Source organism: Rhincodon typus, chromosome 1 (assembly GCF_021869965.1).
Source record: "Rhincodon typus isolate 14 chromosome 1, sRhiTyp1.1, whole genome shotgun sequence".
Lineage (NCBI taxonomy): Eukaryota > Metazoa > Chordata > Chondrichthyes > Orectolobiformes > Rhincodontidae > Rhincodon > Rhincodon typus.
Window position 1 is genome coordinate 26939113 of NC_063332.1, and position 18318 is coordinate 26957430.

General features: G+C 40.6%; 1 protein-coding gene across 4 annotated transcripts in view; it reads left to right on the forward strand.

Annotated features, from left to right (window-relative positions):
* Positions 1 to 18318, forward strand: part of c1h18orf25 (chromosome 1 C18orf25 homolog) — a 96303-nt gene that overhangs the window by 61620 nt on the left and 16365 nt on the right. The window lies entirely within an intron of this gene.

Sequence of the window (18318 nt, forward strand, 5' to 3'; positions counted from 1 at the left end):
ATTCAACTGTCTTGTCACTCCTGTGTAGTGTTGTTTTTGTTACAGTTTCTCATTTAATTGAATTAATGCCATCTTTTTAATAAACTTTCTTCCAACCAACGTAAAACAACCCATCACTGCAAGACCGTGATCTCTCACCTTCGGGGTCTAGTGAAAAAAGAATCCTAAGCTTTTAAAATTCTTGCTGAATTTACCTTGTTGTGTTAAATGTCCTTCCTATAAATGATGCCTCAAACTGCGCCAAATATTCTGTTTATACTCTAACCTCTTATGCACAGTCAGTGTTGCCTGATTTATTTTACATTCTTTATCCTAGTCTCTAATAGGTGGATTTAATTTGTCTGTGTGCTTGAAACACCACTTTTAATGACGTATGTAACTACATTTCTTTGCAGAAAATTCTGTGCAGTAGTGTTTTTGTAAATGCATTGAAATATAGCATTATGCAAGATATTTATGTTAAAACAAAAAATGTTTAAAGGCATTGGCTCTTTTGAAACAAAGTTTCCAATTAGTTTTTCATCACCCTCTCCAGTTTTGTACAAAGACAACTTGCTCATTGAAGAAAATGCTCCCAAACTGTAAATTTCAATTTAAAATGGGTGCCTTTTTTTTAACCCTAAGGTATGGGCTATGTTACTTAATCTCAGGTTGCTTCTCACTAAAGTTAAGAATGATCCCCCTTGTTTAAAATGAATTTCTTTTTCACTTGAACAGTGCCAGTTTAATTCAGATCTTGGATGGTTATTTTTAAAAACTTTTGGAATCCTTTCTGGTTTGTATCATTTTAAAAGTGTGGAAAATCTGCAAAGTCAAATTTTTATCTATGTTTGCATGAGGCAGTAATTGGTTTAGATTAACCAATCACTTCACCATCACTTGCATTTAGTGGAAAGTACATTTTATTACATACCAACATTGGTGCAGCATTTCAGATTATGGTTTGCCAAGTGTCAAATGCAATAAATAAGTTATTGTTTATTGTTATAAATTGAGAGTCTTGTATTTTCAGATCATGGTACCTTTGCTTGATCAGTAACTGACATCCAGGATTGTTATTTGTGTCCACCTTTACTTTATAGGGATTTGACTTGCAACACCTTAGCAATTTTACGTAACAGTATTGTTTGCCATGTACTTTATTGCCAAAAACCCTGTAAAATCAAGAAGTGTAAAATATTGCAACTTCAATGAAAATAAATCGTTAAAAGAGTAAAACTCATTTCAGTTCTCTGACCCTTCTGTTTGTATTTATTATTTCAGATTGTACAGTGCAATGCTGTAATGTGTCTGGTGTAATAGCATTTGATATGTTCAAAACCAATCAATAAGATTCACTTGAACATTGGAACAGGGGTAGGTCATTTAGCTCCTCAAGCCTGTTTCGCCATTCGGTGAGATCATGGCTGATCTGTGGCCTAACTCCATACACCTGCCTTTGATTTAGACCCCTTAATAACCTTTGCTTAACAAAAAATTATCTATCTCTGATTTAAAATTAACTGATCTTGCATCCACTGCTGTTTGTGCCACCCTGCTTCCGAACATCTATCCCAAATGGTCTAGTCCTAATTCTCAGACTATGCTCCCTACTTCTAGAATCCCCAACCGGTGTAAGTAGTTTATCAACTCTACCTTTTTCTGTTAATATCTTAAAGACTTTGATCAGATTACCCCTTAGTCTTCTAAATGCTAGTGAAAACAGACCTAATTTGTGTAATCTCTGCTCATAACTTATCCCCTGAAGCCTGGGTATTATTCTTTAAACCTATGTTGTACTCCCTCAAGGGCCAATATATCTTTCCTAAGGTGTGATATCCAGATCTCCTCTCAGTTCTCAAAGTGGGGTCGAACCAGGGTTTTGTATAACTTGAGTATCCAAGTTCCTCACTTGTCATCTCAGTCTTATTTGTAATGTAACTTTTATTGATTTTGCCTTTTTTGGTTAGGAGTAAAGTTTAAGTTGAGTAATTCTGTTTTTTCGTTGACTTTTCATGGGACATGTGCTTTGCTGACTAGGTCCATTTCTAGTCGCCCCTTAAGGTGGTGATGAGCTGCCTTCTCAAACTGTCGCTAGATCCTGCAGATAGTGGTTGAGTACGAAGTTTCAAAAACCAACAGATAAATTATGTATCTAACAAATAGACGCTTTTAGATATGAAAGTTGAAGATACAGTAGTGGGTTAGTGAAATGTATTGGGAATTTGGAATTATTCATTAGTTATAGAGTCATAGAGCATGGTTGGTCCAACTAGTCACGCCATGTTCCTAAATGAAAAGTAGTCCCACCAGCAGTTACATTGCCCTTCTTGATCAGTTCTATGCCTGAAGGCAGGTCCTTGATAATTATTCGCCATTCCACAGCAAACTGCTGTGATTTGTTACTGTGGATAAGGTGAGGGTGCTGGCCCCGATTGTATTGCAGTGGGAATTGAACCTTGGCCTTGGTAATAACCTGAGCCATATGTGGACACCCAACTAAGCAAAAAGAATGACCCTTACTGGCTCATGCAGCTTCAGATTCTGTGAAACTGTGTGCATTTTCATCGGTGGTTGATTAATACCATACCTTAAAAGGGAAAGCAGTGCTAACACATGGTGGTAGTAATCCATAGTTACCCTGGATAATTGAGCCAATAGAATTGGAATATGTTTACTATTAATCAAGATATTACATTTTTATTTGATCGTCCTAAAGTTTATGGCCATTAGCTTGGGCAAGCATTCAACTCAACTGGGAGCTATGTGAATGCTTTCCTCCAATGTCCATTTTTAACCCCTTCACCATGCAATAAACTCTACCATGCAAACTGAAGATTTTCTTTAGGGGCTGATCTTGTCAACCTATAACTATGTTGCTGATTCACTCATTTTTAATTCATGTTGACCTTAACCATCATAGTAGTTTGCTGTACTTCCAGCTCTGTCGAGTTTTATAACTATGGTCTTTGTTGAGTGACAAGAATTCCTCCTACTTCTTTCATTATGATACCTTTGATCAGGGTGAGGTAGTTATCTATCTTTAACTTCCTAAAATTTTTGTAACATGGATGTTTGGGGGTTGATTAGTCCTGATTAAACGTATTAATTTATCCCACTCTTAAAACTGATTTTGCATATGCAGAAATTATGATTGAGCTTATTCATATAGAGAGGCAAAGAATATTTTAGCAGTTGTAGACATTTAAGGAACCTTTCATAGTTTATATCACTTCCTGCCAGTGCATATGAATAAAATCTGTGGATAATATATAAAAAAGATGGAAAGTGTTATCTTTCAGAAGTTACTGTGTATGAACTATTGACATTTTACAGCTGTGAAGCTCTAGCTTTCTATTGCAGGTACAGGTCAGGTTGCAGAAAAACTTAGAGTCAAGAACCAAAAGCCAATGTGTATTCATTTTAAAGTGAACAGAGCAAAATATGTTCATGAACTAACACTTTGTTTAAACAACATCGGTTATTGCATCTGGCACAAAACACTTACGCAGATTGTGACTATATTTGAAGTGAAAAACTTAATTAACTATTAGGTCCACTGCTATGTAAACAGAGTCCAACATTATGTAGAAAGAGGTTTTTTTGGCACTTCGCTTTGATATTAATTCAGTTAGATGCCTTACCCTTTTCCCTCTGTTTAACCTCCTCTGTTTTCTCAAGGTGATCAATTTATGAAGCTTTATTTTTGCAGTCTATCTCTTGGCTTCTTACTATAAAATCACCAGTGAATTGGGCCACTAGCGTTTCAGATGACCATAAAAATGGTATCAGCATGCAAGTTCCGCTGCTAAGTTACTTTAGGCTATATTCTAACAAAAACTTTAAAAATCATAATTTCTCCTTGAAGTGTCACAACTTTGAGCCAACAGATTGGTGATCATTTTGGACACCATATTTTCATTCAAGGGAAAATGGTTTCCATGAAATGGCAGAGAGCTGTAATATTGATCAAAAGCACAGTGCTCTTAACTTTTAGAAAGCTGTTGTAACTGAATGTCAAAGTTTATCCAGTCAATGAACTTAATAAAAAAGCCTCTCTGAGCTGTGCCATAAACAAAACCCTAAATTGAATAGACTTTTGTTCCCTAACTCGGCCAACCCTGGCTAAGAGCATTTGAATACTGTCTCAAAATACCATGGTCCTTTCCCTTGTATTGATCTGCACTAAAGCAGTACCTTTCTTAAGCTCAGCGACGTGTTGTTTGATAACACTGAAGATGCAGGACCACAGCTACAGAAATAACCAGATGTGCCTTTTCTTACTGAATCTGAAGACTGGAAATAATTGCCAAACATGTTTTACAGGGTAGGTGTTGATGTATTTATATTTGCATGTCTGTACTACTGATGGATGTTGCATGTCATCAAGTGTCTGCTGTATGTATTAAATGCCCTTATATAAGATTGACTGACTGCAAAAAAGTTGTAGAACATAGCTGGTCAGTGCTAATTTGCTTAATTTTGCATCAAGACTGAATCTGAATATTTGTTAAACTGTGTAATCTTAGTTTGCAATGCAACATAGATATATTACTTTAAGCTTTAAACTTCAGAAAAGTAAACAGCTCAAGCAAGCAGTTTGGTCCTGATAATTTTTTAACTAGACATTTTGTGCATGATCAGTATATGGGTTGCAGTTAGAATGAAAGGGAAATGCTACATGGAAAATATGCTTGGATCAGATATGCCTTTTTTTCCAGTTTGTTATGTGGTAACCTAATTTTTTTGTTCTGCTTCTGCATGATTGATGCTTTTTGTAATGCACTGCTCATTACCACACTTTAGGCCAATTTTATTTAAGCAGATTCTGTGGTTAAGATCTCTATATTGAAAATGCTTATTAATTTTGCTGGTGAAATAAATTGGAGTTTTTTAAAGACCTGTTGCTAAGTGTACAAGTTGCCAGCATTAGATGAGGCTAGGTTCGGAACATGTTGGGTTTCTCACCTGCAATTGAATAGCCTGCTAATAACTGCCGAAGCGCTTGAGTAGAGAATAGCCACTTGTGTGGGGTATTAAAGAGGTGCTAGTATACTTGATACTGGATCTTCTGAGGAGCCACTTCTTTATTTGGATGAAATCACAAGAGGAAAGAAAAGCTGATTCTAAGCATACATTTAATACCATATGCATTGTTATTTGGTACATTACACAAAATATTTTCTTTTCATTGATCATGTTTTTCAGCTCATAGTAATTATATTGAATAACGTTGCATGTTTGTGTTTGTAATTTTTGGAGAACCATTCGTGAATGCAAATGACAGTTTGTTGCAACACAGTACTGTTCCCATATCCTTTGTTGATGGAGGTTGTTTTTGAATTTGACCACTTGATTCAGTTATGTTGGTACTGTTTGAAGTATAGTCCTGCTGTTTGTAAACCTGTTTTTACTGTAAATAGTATGTTCTGACCTATGTTGCAGACACAAGTAAGGCAGATTAACATATAATTAGTAAAGTGATAAAATAAGCCCTATTGTGACCGGTAGATCTAAAATGTATATTCATGAAAAGGTGGTAGCTTTATAGATTTTGAATAGCTATCCTTTTAGCTTCATTCAGATGAATCTACATAAAGTTACAAAATATACTAAGATAAATGTGGACAGGACTGTATGTCGTAAAATTATGATCTGGTGTGACTAGGATCTGAGAAATTTATCAGTATCCATCAGGTCCATTCTTCCTTCTTGGTGGTTATTACCCCAATCTTCTTTGTTCCGGTCCCAAAAGATATAATTTCTAGGATTGTTTGCTGTGTTTTTTTTTTCAATTGAGTTCAACTAATAATGTAATTGATCATTTGGGAAAAGAACTGATGTAATGGACCGTCAACATATTTCTATCATTCTGTCAGCTCAACACATTTTCTTGACATAAATTGTAGTAATCTAATGGAGTTCAGCTTTCACTACTGCATTCTGTAAAAGAAAATACCTTTGTAATCAAAGGACTGCCACTTTTGGAGCACTGCATACAATTCTGGTTGCGCTGCTGTGGGAAGGATGTTACTAAACTGGGAAGGATGTTATTAAACTGGAAAGGGTGCAGAAAATGTTTACAAGGATGTCACCAACAGTGGCAGGTTTGAGTTATAAAGAGAAACTGAATAGGTGGGGGCTATGTTCCCTGAAGTGTCGTCGGCTGAGGAATGACCTCAGAAGTTTATAAAATCATGAGGGCGTAGATAGGATGAATAATCGGTGATTTTTCTCCAGGGTAGGGGAGTCCAAAACTAGGGCGTAGGTTTAACATGAGAGGACAAAGATTTAAAAGGGACCTGAGGGCAGCCTTTTCATGCAGAGGGTGGTGCATATATGGAATAAACTACCAGAGGAAGGCAAGTACAATTACACCATTTAAAAGACATTCAGACAGGTACATGAATAGGAATGGTTTAGAGGGATGTGGGCGAAACACCGGCAAATGGGACTAGTTCAGTTTAGGAAACCTGGTCGGCATGGACTGATTGGACCGAAGGGTCTGTTTCTGTGCTGTATGACACTATGACTATCTATGCTTAACACAAGTCAGCCTGGGAAATGAGTGATGGCAAGGGAGCAGAAGAAATCCTGGGCCTAGAATGAGTGAAACTGAATGAGAGAACTAAAATGTGAGCAAATCCTGGGCAGTGAGTAAGAGAGACCAAGAGAAAATGAGCAAGATAGGACTGAGTTACACAGAGTGAACAAAACCTGACTTAAGAGTATTTTTCACTGGATTGACTTCTGAATTTAACATATACACAATTAATTGATCGTGTCTTTATCACTGGATTCCTTTTTCTCCTCTGTCCCCCATGCTGGTTTGTTGTTTATGTTACCTTATGGAAAATGTTATTAGTTAAGTTGGCCTTTCTGGGGTTGAACCCAGGAATATGGGATTATTGTCATTCCATGTAAGGGTGACTTTTGCATTTTGGTTGAACAGAATGCAGACAACATGAAATCATTTTTGTAAAGAAAACAATTAAAACATTGCGCACTTTAAGTTTTTAAAAAAAATTTATCTTTGGGATATGGGCGTTACTGGCTGGCCAGCATTTATTGCCCGTTCCTGGTTGCCCTTGAGAAGGTGGTGGTGAACTGCTCTCTTGAACCGTTGTAGTCCACCTGCTGTGGGTTGACCCACAATGCCATTAGGGAGGGAATTCCAGGATTTTGACCCAGTGACAGTGAAGGAATGGCGATGTATTCCCAAGTCAGGATGGTGAGTGTCTAGGAGGGGAACTTGAAGGTGGTGGTGTTCCCATATATCTGCTGCCCTTGATGTTCTAGATGGAAGTGGTCGTGGGTTTGAAAGGTGCTGCCTGAGGATCTTTGGTGAACTTCTGCAGTATATCTTGTAGATAGTACACACTGCTGCTACTGACCGTCAGTGGTGGAGGGCGTGGATGCTTCTGATTATAGTGCCAGTCAAGCGGGCTGCTTTGTCCTGGATGGCATCAAGCTTCTTGAGTGTTGTTGGGGCTGCGCTCATCCAGGCAAGTGGGGAGTATTCCATCACATTCCTAACTTGCACCTTGTAGATGGCGGACAGGCTTTGAGGAGTCAGGAGGTGAGTTACTCGCCGCAGTATTCCGAGCTTCTGACTTGCTGTTGTAGCCACTACGTTTATGTGGAGCATCCAGTTGAGTTTCTGGTCAATGATAACCCCCACGATGTTGATAGTGGGGGATTGTAGCGATGGTAACACTGTTGAATGCTAAGGGGTGCTGGTTAGATTGTCTCTTACTTGTGATGGTCGTAGCCTGGCATTTGTGTGGCACGAATGTTATTTGCAACTTGTCAGCCCAAATCTGGATATTGTCAGGATTTCGTTGCATTTGATCATGGATTTCTTCAGTACCTGTAGAGTCGTGAATGGTGCTGAACATCCCCACTTCTGACCTTATGATGGAGGGAAGGTGATTTATGAAGCAGCTGAAGATGGTTGGGCTAAGGACATGACCCTGAGGAACTCCTGCAGGATGTCCTGGGCTGAGATGACTGACGTCCAACAACCATGACCATCTTCCTGTGTGCCAGGTACGACTTCAACCACTGGAGAGTTTGCCTCCTGATACCCATTGATTCCAGTTTTGCTGGGGCTTCTTGATGCCACACTCGGTCGAATGCAGCCTTGGTGCCAACGGCTGTCACTCTCACCTCACCTCTGGAATTCAGCTCTTTTGTCCATGTTTGGACCAAGGCTGTAATGAGGTCAAGACTGAGTGGCCCTGGCAGAACTGAAACTGGGCATCACTGACCAGGTTATTGCTGAGCAGGTGCTACCTGATAGTACTGTTGATAACACCTGCCATCACTTTACTGATGATCGAGAGTAGACTGATGGTGTGGTAATTGGCTGGGTTGGATTTGTCCTGCTTTTTATGTACAGGACGTACGTGGGCAATTTTCTATATTGTTGGGTAGATACCAATATTGTAACCGTACTGGAACAGCTTTGCTAGGGGAGTGGCAAATTCTGGAGCACAAGTCTTCAGTATTATTGCCGTAATGTTGTCAGGGCCCATAACCTTTGCAGTATCCAGTGTATCCAACCGTTTCTTGATGTCATGTGAATGAATTGAATTGGTTAAAGACTGCTATCTGTAATGCTGGGGACCACTGGAGGAGGCTGAGATGGATAATCCACCCGGCACTTCTGGCTGAAGATTGCTGCAAAAACTTCAGCTATATCTTTTGCACTGATGTGCTTCCATTGTTGAGGATGGGGATATTTGTGGACCAGTCTCCTACAGTGAGTTGTTTAATTGTCCATCACCATTCACAACTGGATGTGGCGGAGTACAGAGCTTAGATGTGATTCATTGGCTGTGGGATCGCTTAGCTCTATCTATCACTTGCTGATTATGCTGTTTGGCATACAAGTAGTCCTGTTTGGTGGCTTCACCGGGTTGACACCGCATCTTCAGGTATGCCTGGTGCTGCTCCTGGCATGTTCTCCTGCACTTTCCATTGAACCAGTGTTGAGCCCTTGGCTTGATGGTAATGGTTGAGTGGGGGATATACTGGGCCAAGAGGTTACAGATTGTACTAGTATAATGCTGCTACTGTTGATGGCCCACAGCAGCTCATGGACTCCCAGTTTTAAGTCGCTAGATCTGTTCGATGTCTGTCCCATTTAGCACAGCGATAATGCCAGACAACACAATGGAAGTTATTCACCGTGTAAAAGAGGGACTTCATCTCCACGAGAACTGTGCGGTGATTACTCTTACCGATACCGTCATGGACAGATGCATCTGCAGCTGGCAGATCGGTAAGGATGAGGTCAAGTATGATTTTCCTCGTTGGTTCCCTCGCCACCTACTGCAGACCCAGTCTAGCAGCTATGTCCTTCAGGACCTGACCAGCCCGATCTGTAGTACTACTGCCAAGCCACCCTTAGTAGTGGACATTGAAATTCTCCACCCAGAGTACATTTTGGCCCTTGCCATCCTCAGTTCTTCCTCTAAGAGTTGTTCAACATGGAGGAATACTGATTCAATAGCCGAGGGAGCACAGTACGTGGTAATCAGAGGAGGTTTTCTTGCCTATGTTCATGCTGAAACCATGAGACTTCATGGGTCCAGAGTCAATGTTGAGGTCTCCTACAGTAGCACCCTCTTGACTGTACACCGTTGTTCTGACACCTCTGCTAGGTCTGCCCTGCCGGTGGAACATGACATATCCAGGGATGGTGATGCTGGTGTCTGGGACATTGTCTGTAAAGTACGATTCCGTGAGTACGACTATGTCAGACTGTTGCTTGACTAGTCTGTGAGACGGCTCTCCCAATTTTGGCACTAGTCCCCAGATGTTAGTGAAAAGGACTTTGCAGGATCAACAGGACTGTTTCTGCCGTTGTCTTTTCTGGTACCTATGTCGATTCCAGGTGATCCATCTGCTTTCATTTCTTTGAGACTTTGTAGCCATTGGTACAAGTGAATGACTTGCAAGGCTATTCAGAGGACAATTGAGAGTCAATGACATTGCTGTGGATCTGAAGGAAATCAGATGGGTTTTTCTGACAATCGGGCAATGATTTCATGATGATCGGTAGATTCTTAATTACAGATTTTTAAAAAAAATTTGAATTCAAATTCCACCATCTGCCATATCAGGATTCAAACCCAGGTCCCCAGAACATTAGCTGAGTTTCTGGATTAACAGTCTAGTGATAATACCACTGGGCCATTGCCTAACAATTGTGGCATTTGTTATCTACATAGCTGGCCGTGAGGTTGAGAAAGCATTTGAAGATATGTCATTGAATTTATTCAAGGCTGAGTTGAATAGACAAGAAGGTTAAGGGTTTGAGGGGCAGACAAGAAAGCGGAAAGTGAGATTGTACCACACCAACCATGATCTGAGGAAGTTCTGAGGAAGGGTCAGTGGTCCTGAAACATTAACTCTGATCTATCTCCACGGATACTGCCAGACCTGCTGAGCTTTTCCAGCAATTTCTGTTTTTGTGCTACATCAACCATGATCTTTTGAAAGGTGTAGCAGGCTTGAAGGTCCAAATGCCCTACTGTTACTCCTGTGTTCCAAAGTGTGCAGGCAAGAGTGCACATTAAAATAAATTGTGTTCATTTGATTGTATCAGCACTATGCACAAACCATTACTTGAATTGTGATTTTCCTTATCCAGTTTATTGATGCAATAAAGATTACTCCAATTGGTTAATCCAACCACAAATTTACATATGTGGTAAATTATGTCTTCAATTTCATACCAATCATTAATGCTGTGTTAACACTTGTTAACAGCATTTGACCGACAAATAATATTGAGTGGTGTGGTCTATTTAATAGCCTTTATGTTGGTGTGTATGCCCACGAACCTTCAAATATTTTTATTACTGAATAAGATGAAAGAATGCATGGTGTGCAAGTACTTTGAGCAATTCTGGTCTGAATGGATATGTAATGCACAAAAACAAATGGATATAAAGTTAGCTAACTTATAAAGCAAGGGAAGTGATAACTTGGCTGTACTTTTAAATCTAGGTGTTTTTATATTTCTATTCCTCATTATGCTCCATTCCTAGACAGAGGCACAAGCTACCAAATGTGCAGGTGGAGATCTGCTCTGAAGCAACTTCCCTTTGCTACTTTTCACCAATGTACTGATAGTATTCCTTGCATGACTCCATCTTTTTCTTTGATTCCCTATCTCCCTCTCTTCAACCTACCACTTTCCAGAAGATAAGCTGAAACTGGCAACTTCACCTGGTCAAGAATGCAATGGTGAATGTTCTCATGGTACAATGTGTTGGTCCTCTGGTTGACTGTTGTATGATTTTCAAATTTCTTATGAGATGGTTTTAAAATGTTACTGAAAGTCATTTAACCACTGAACGATTAATTTTAGGGATAAAAGACCCTACATGTTCTCGCTTTTTTGTTTAAATTTCAGCCACTCAGTCGTCTTTTGTTTGCACATAATCCAAAGAATACTGATATGTTGCAGCACTGTCAACATGTATCTAGAAAATAAAATTGTATCATTTAGCAGCATCCAAGAGTCACTTAGCAAAAGCTGCCATATCAGGTTTGATTTATAGCTCTTAATGATAGGAATGAAATGTAAACATTGATCTAATTGGCAAGACAGTACCACTGTACAAAGCCCTCTTGTGTACACATTTTTAACATTTACCATGCAGGTTGTAGAACATTTGTCAGTAATGGGTAGAAGTCTAGACATCATCTGGTGCTCTCATGAATTTCATATCTAACAATTCCAATATTGAAGAGTTACTTTTGTAATGATCAGTTTTTAATTTGGTAATCCACATATCTTTGTTATTTACAACGAATAATATTGGAAAATGTTGCATGCAGTGAATGCCAAGCCCTTTTAATATTTTCCGTTTATTTCCCATTGGTAGAAAATTTTTGTAACAGAGAAGATACTTGGACTGTTTGTAAAGATTGCATTAAATAACTAGTTAATTAGAAATTATCAACAGAATACTTTGAGAGGGGCTGCTGTGTGGCAATATGCCACTGGTTGGTATATGTGCAGGCTTAGATGAATACTAGGCTTAGGTGAGAAAGGCGAGCAAATAAGATTCTTTTATGTCGGAGATCAGGGAATAGTCTAGTATCCCGACAGCTATGTCTGCAGGAAGTGTGACCGGCTGCAGCTCCTCACAGACCATGTGGTTCAGTTGGAGCGACAGTTGGACACACTGAAGAACAAACGGGGGACAGAGAGTGTGATGGACATTAGTTATGAGGAGGTGGTCACACCACAGGCTCCGTCAGGTAGATGGGTGACTGCCAGGAGAGACGGACAGGTAGTGCAGGAGTCTCCTGTAGCTATTCCCCTCTCTGATAGGTATACTGTTTTGGATACTGTTGGGGGGCATATCCCCTCTGGGAGTATAAAGGCAGGAGCCAGGCCTGTAGCACCACAACTGGCTTTGCTTTAGAGAGCAGGGTGGGGCAAAGTCCAAGTGAGCGATAGTGGTAGGAAATGCGCTAGTTAAGGACACAGACAGGCATTTCTGTGGCTGGGTTCAAGATTGTGTGTTGCCTTCCTGGTGCCAGGGTCAAGGACATCTCTGAGCAGTTGCAAGTAAATTTGTAAGGGGGAGGGTGAGCAGCCAGAGGTCATTGTGCACATTGGTGCCAACGACATACAGGTAGTTCTGCTATAACGTGTGTTTTGTTAATACGAATTGGCTGTAATGCAATTGATGAATAGTGGACGCTGTTTGGATGACACAAACTTTCTGCTGTACAGGTATAGCGATTTTCGAGAGCGATTTCCCTATAACATGATTTTCTATGGTGATTTTCTATAGCGCAAGGTCATATAAGAATACAAATGTTGCATTATAGGAGAACTACCTATTGGTATAAAGAGGGATGAGGTCCTGTGAAGTGAGTACAGAGAATCGGGAAACAGACTGAAAAATAGGACCTCGAGTAACCTGAGGATTACTACCAGTGCGACATGCTAGTGAGGCAAGGAATAGAATGATAGGACAGATGAATGCGTGGCGAAGTACCTGGTGCAGGGGGCAAGGTTTCAAGTTCTTGGATCATTGGGAACTCTTCTGGGGAAGCGGTGACCTGTACAAGAGGAACAAGTTGCACCCAAATTGGAGGGGATGCACGTGCTACTCAGGAGGGTTTAAAATAGAGTGGCAGAGGGCTGTGAACCAGAGCAACAGGTCAGTAAGTGGAGGGATTAAGGGGAAGATAGATGTTAGCACCAGTAAGTCTGAAAGAAAGGACAGGCAGAGACAGGTAAATAAACACAATGGGACTGATGGGCTGAAGTGTGCTTATTTTAACACAAGGAGTATTATAGGTAAGGCAGATGAGCTTATAGCCTGGAACTATGATGTTGTGGCCCTTGCAGAGACTTGATTGAGAGGGGGACAGGACTTGCTGCTCAACGTTCCAAGGTTTTGTTGTTTTAGACTAGATAGAGAGGAAGGTAAAAGAGGTAGAGGAGTTGCATTACTAATCAGGGAGAATGTCACATCAGCAGTCAGAGAGGACATACTGGAGGGCTTAGCCACTGGGGCAATATGGGTTGAACTCAAAAATAAGCTGGGTGCAATCACTCTGATAGGCCCCTCAACAGCCATCGATGCATTGAGGAACAAATATTTTGACAGATGTTTAAGAGTCTTTCTTAGAGCAGGAGGCTTAGACGGGGCAGCATTTGTTAGGTGCATCCAAGAGGGTTTCTTGAAACAGGATTTGGATAGTCCAACTAGAGGAGGGTCCATACTGGACGTTGTACTGTCTAATGAGCCTTACCAGGTGACTGACCTTTCAGTGGGAGAGCATTTTGGAAAAAGTGATCATAACTCCTTAAGTTTTAAGATAGCTATGAATAAGGATAAGTCAGGATCTTGTGGGAAAGTACTAAATTTGGGGAAGGCAAATTATGACAGCTAACCACTGAGAGGTCGTGGAGGACTGCTGAGTAGCTAATCTTGTTCCTCTGTTCAAGAAGGGAAATAGGATAGGGATAATCCCAGAAACTATAGGGAGTGGTAATTGGGAGAAGCTGTTAATGGCAAAAGGGAAAAAAAAATGCATATGTAAAGTTTAGGAAGCTAAAATTGGACAGGGCCTGTGAGGAGTATAAAGAAAGCAGAAAAGAACTCCAGGAGAGCTAGAAGGAGTCATGAAATGACTTTTGCAAATAGGGTTAAAGGGAATCGCAAGGCACACTATGCATACATTAAAAGCACAAGGATTGATTGGTTTATTGTCGCATGTACCAAAGTACAGTGAAGAGCTTTGTTTACGAGCAGTACAGACAGATCATAGTAAGCAAGGATATACACATCAAAACGACTTAGACAGCAGTACAGGTTACATTGCACAGGGTGTGCGCTCGGTGAGATCACTTTAACAAGATCAATCATTATTTGAGGTTAGTCCATTCATCAGTCTAATAATGGCTAGGAAGAAGCTATTCCCGAACCTGCTCGTGCATGTGTCCAGGCTTCCTTATTTTCTGCCTGATGGAACATGTTGTAGGAGATCATTACTGGGGTGCAATGGGTCATTGATGACGGCAGCCTTTCCAGAGCAATGAGCCATGTAAATGGAGTCCGTGGATCGAAGGTTGGCTTTCATGATGGTCTGGGCTGTGCATGTAACTAGGGAGAGGGAAGGATATGGAGAGGGAAGTTGTGCTTGGAGCCAGAGGACGTGGGCAAGATCCTAAATAAGCACTTTGCATCAGTATTCACCCAGGAGAAGGATATGGAGGGGATTGAGATTAGTGTGGAACATGCTAATGTGCTAGGGCATTTTGAGATCAGGAAAGTGATGTTTGGTCTCTTGAAGACCATTAAGGTGGATACATACCCAATGCCCAATGGTATCTACATCAGGTTATTGAGAAAGATGAGAGGAGATTGCTGGGACATTGATCAAGGTCTTTGTATCCTCGCTAACCACAGAGAGGTCACAAAGGACTGGTGAGTAGCTAATCTTGTTCCTCTGTTCAAGAAGGGAAATAGGATAGGGATAATCCCAGAAACTATAGACTAATGACTGTCACAGCAGAGGCTGGAAAGCTATTGCAGAGAATTCTTACAGATAGGATTTACGTGCATTTGGAAAAGCATGGCCTAATTAGAGACAGTCAGCATGGCTTTGTGCAGGGCAGGTTATGTCTTACTAACTTGATTGAATTTTTAAAGGAGGTGATGAAGATGATTGATGAGGGTAGAGCAGTGGATGTTGTTTACATGGATTTTAGCAAGACTTCTGACAAGGTCTGTCATGGTAGGCTCATCCAGAAGATTAAGATACATGGGATCCATGTGGAGTTGGCTGCTTGGATTCAGAATTGGCTTGCCCATAGAAGGCAGAGGGGTCACGTCGCAGGTCCCACCTATCTGCTCCTCCCACCTCACTGATCAATCCCCAACACACCCTAACTGCACTCGCCTATCACCATCCCACCTACCTTCCCCAGCCCCACCGTTCTTTCTCTATTTATTTTGATGCTGCCCCACCCGACTTCTCCCCTGCGCTTTCTGAAGAAGGTTCCCGACCCAAAACGTCAACTTTCCTGCTCCTCTGACGCAGCCTGGCCTGCTGTGTTCCTCCAGGTCCACATTGTGTTATCTCTGACTCCAGCATCGGCAGTTCTTACTATCTCTCGGCAGGGAAGAAGGCATTTGGTATGCTTGCATCTATTGGTCAGTGCATTGCGTATATGAGTTGGGAGGTTATGTTTCGGCTATACATTCCTTGAGCCACTTTTGGAATACTGCATTCAATTCTGGTCTCCCTGCTATAGGAAAGGTGTTGTTAAACTTGAAAGGATTCAGAAAAGATTTACAAAGATATTAATAGGATATTTGAGCTATAGGGAGAGGCTGAATAGGCTGGGGATATTTTTCTTGGAGCATCGGAGGCTGAGGGATGACCTTATAGATGTTCATAAAATCATGAGGGTCATGGATAAGGTGAATAGCCAAGGTCTTTTCCCCAGGGTAGCGGAGTCCAAAACTAGAGGGCATAGGTTTTATGTGAGAGGGCAGGGATTTAAAAGGGACCTAAGAGGCAACTTTCTCATGCAGAGGGTGGTGTATGTATGGAATGAACTGCCAGAGGAAGTGGTGGAGGCTGGTCCAATTACAACGTTTAAAAGGCATCTAGATGGGTATATGTATAGAAAGGGTTTAGAGGGATATGGGCCAAGTGCTGGCAAATGGGACTAGATTAATTTAGGATATCTGATCAACATGGATAAGTTGGCCCAAAGGGTCCTTTTCCATGCTGTACATCTCTATGACTCTGTGGCGAAAGGATGTTTTTTTGGCTGGAGGTCTGTGACTAGTGGTGTTCCGCAGGGGTCCATAATGTGATCTCTGCTGTTTGGGGGATATATAAATGACTTGGATGAAAACGTAGATGGGTGGGTTAGTAAGTTTACAGATGACACAAAGTTCGGTGGAGTTGTGGATAATGTAGAATATTGTCGAAAGGATACTGTGGAATATGGATCTGTTGCAGATATAGGCAGAGAAACGGCATATGGAGTTTTATCCGGCCAAGTGTGAGGTGTTGCACTTTGGGAGATCAAATGTTAAGTTATATATAGTTAAGTTAAATATACAGTTAATGACAGGATCCTGAACAGCATTGATGGAGGGATCTTGATGTTCAAGTCTGTAGTTCCCTGAAAGTGGCCACACAAGTAGATAGCGAGGTAAAGAAGGCGTATGGCGTGCTTGCCTTTATTGGTTGGATCATTGAGTACGAGTCAAGATTTCATGTTGCAGTTTTATAAGACTTTGGTTAGGCTGCATTTAGAATATTGTGTTCAATTCTGGTTGCCACATTACAGAAAGAATGTGGAAGCTTTGGAAAGGGTGCAGAAGAGGTTTACTAGGATGCTGCCTGGATTAGATGGCTATAAGGAGAGGCTAGATAAACTCTATTAGTTTTCTCTGGAGTGGCGGAGGCTGACTGGAGATTTGATGGAAGTCTATAAAATTATGAGATGCATAGAGAGAGCTGACAGTCAGAATCTTTTTCCCACAGTTGAAATGTCTAATACTAGGGGATATGCATTTAAGGTGAGAGGAGGAAAGTTCAAAGGAGATGTGAGGGGCAAGTTTTTTAACACAGGAGTAGTGGGAGTCTGGAATGTGCTGCTAGGGGTGGTGGTGGAAGCAGATACAATGAAGGCATTTAAGGGGCTTTTAGATAAGCCCATGAATATACATGGAGGGATATAGACTAAGGGCAGAAAGGATTAGTTTAACTTGGCATCATGTTTGGCACAACATCGTGGGCCGAAAGGTCCGTTCCTATGCTGTACTGTTTTGTGTTCTATTAGTCCCTGTTTTTAATGGTTAATAGACTCCCTGTCCATATGACTGCAATGCTTTCCTAATAATTATCTTCATTTCTAAAATAATCATTACATTTATTTGCACAGTCCCTTAAATCATCTTTTTTTGATTACAACATCACATTTTTATTGGTGCTGTGCCTCATATACGTATACGTATACGTATACTGGTTGTTCTAGAACTCATGAAAACTGAGTTTTTTTTCTTCCTCTGGCTACTTGAAATTTTTAAACTATGTTTTACTTATTTCAAGCGTATTTCTTCACAAAATTTGCATTTTTAAAACTTTTTTTTGGAAAAAGGTGTGACATTTGCTTTGATATAATTTATCTGTTTATAAACCTCTACATCTCAAATCTGGGGCACAAATTATTTATTAAACTACTGTTTGCAATTGGCAACATAATTGGCTTATGCATATGATTTAAGTTTGGATCAAGCTTAAATTAATATGCAATACTAGCAAATTTCATGCTAGTATGCTGCAAGGACTGATGAATGCGATAAAGGATAGTCATTATGTGCTAACTGTTAACTATTATCTCATTGCATTGTAAATTTGAAGGAATTCGGCACTTGACTGTCAAGTTCTAAAGTATAGTATCAAGACTTTCAAGTTAGTATCAAGAGGTAAATTAAGTGAAAGAAATGAGTCAGATTGGGTATGTTCCGGATGTGGATAATTTAATACTGGTCTTGTAGATAAACTAGGATTGTGTAATCCTTGGTGAAATGCCGTCATTGAAGGCAGGTAACAGAATGGCCTTTGAGAAATGAATATTAGAAGTTGAAAAGGACAGTAGCAATGACGAAGTAAATGAAGCAAGCTATGACTTTAGTGAGAGTCAGAGATAACAGTGTGGAGCTGGAGGAACACAGCAGGCCAGGCAGCATCAGAGGAGTAGGAAAGTTGATGGTTCGGGAAAAAGTGTCCCAACCTGAAACGTCAACTTTCCTACTCTGATGCTGCCTG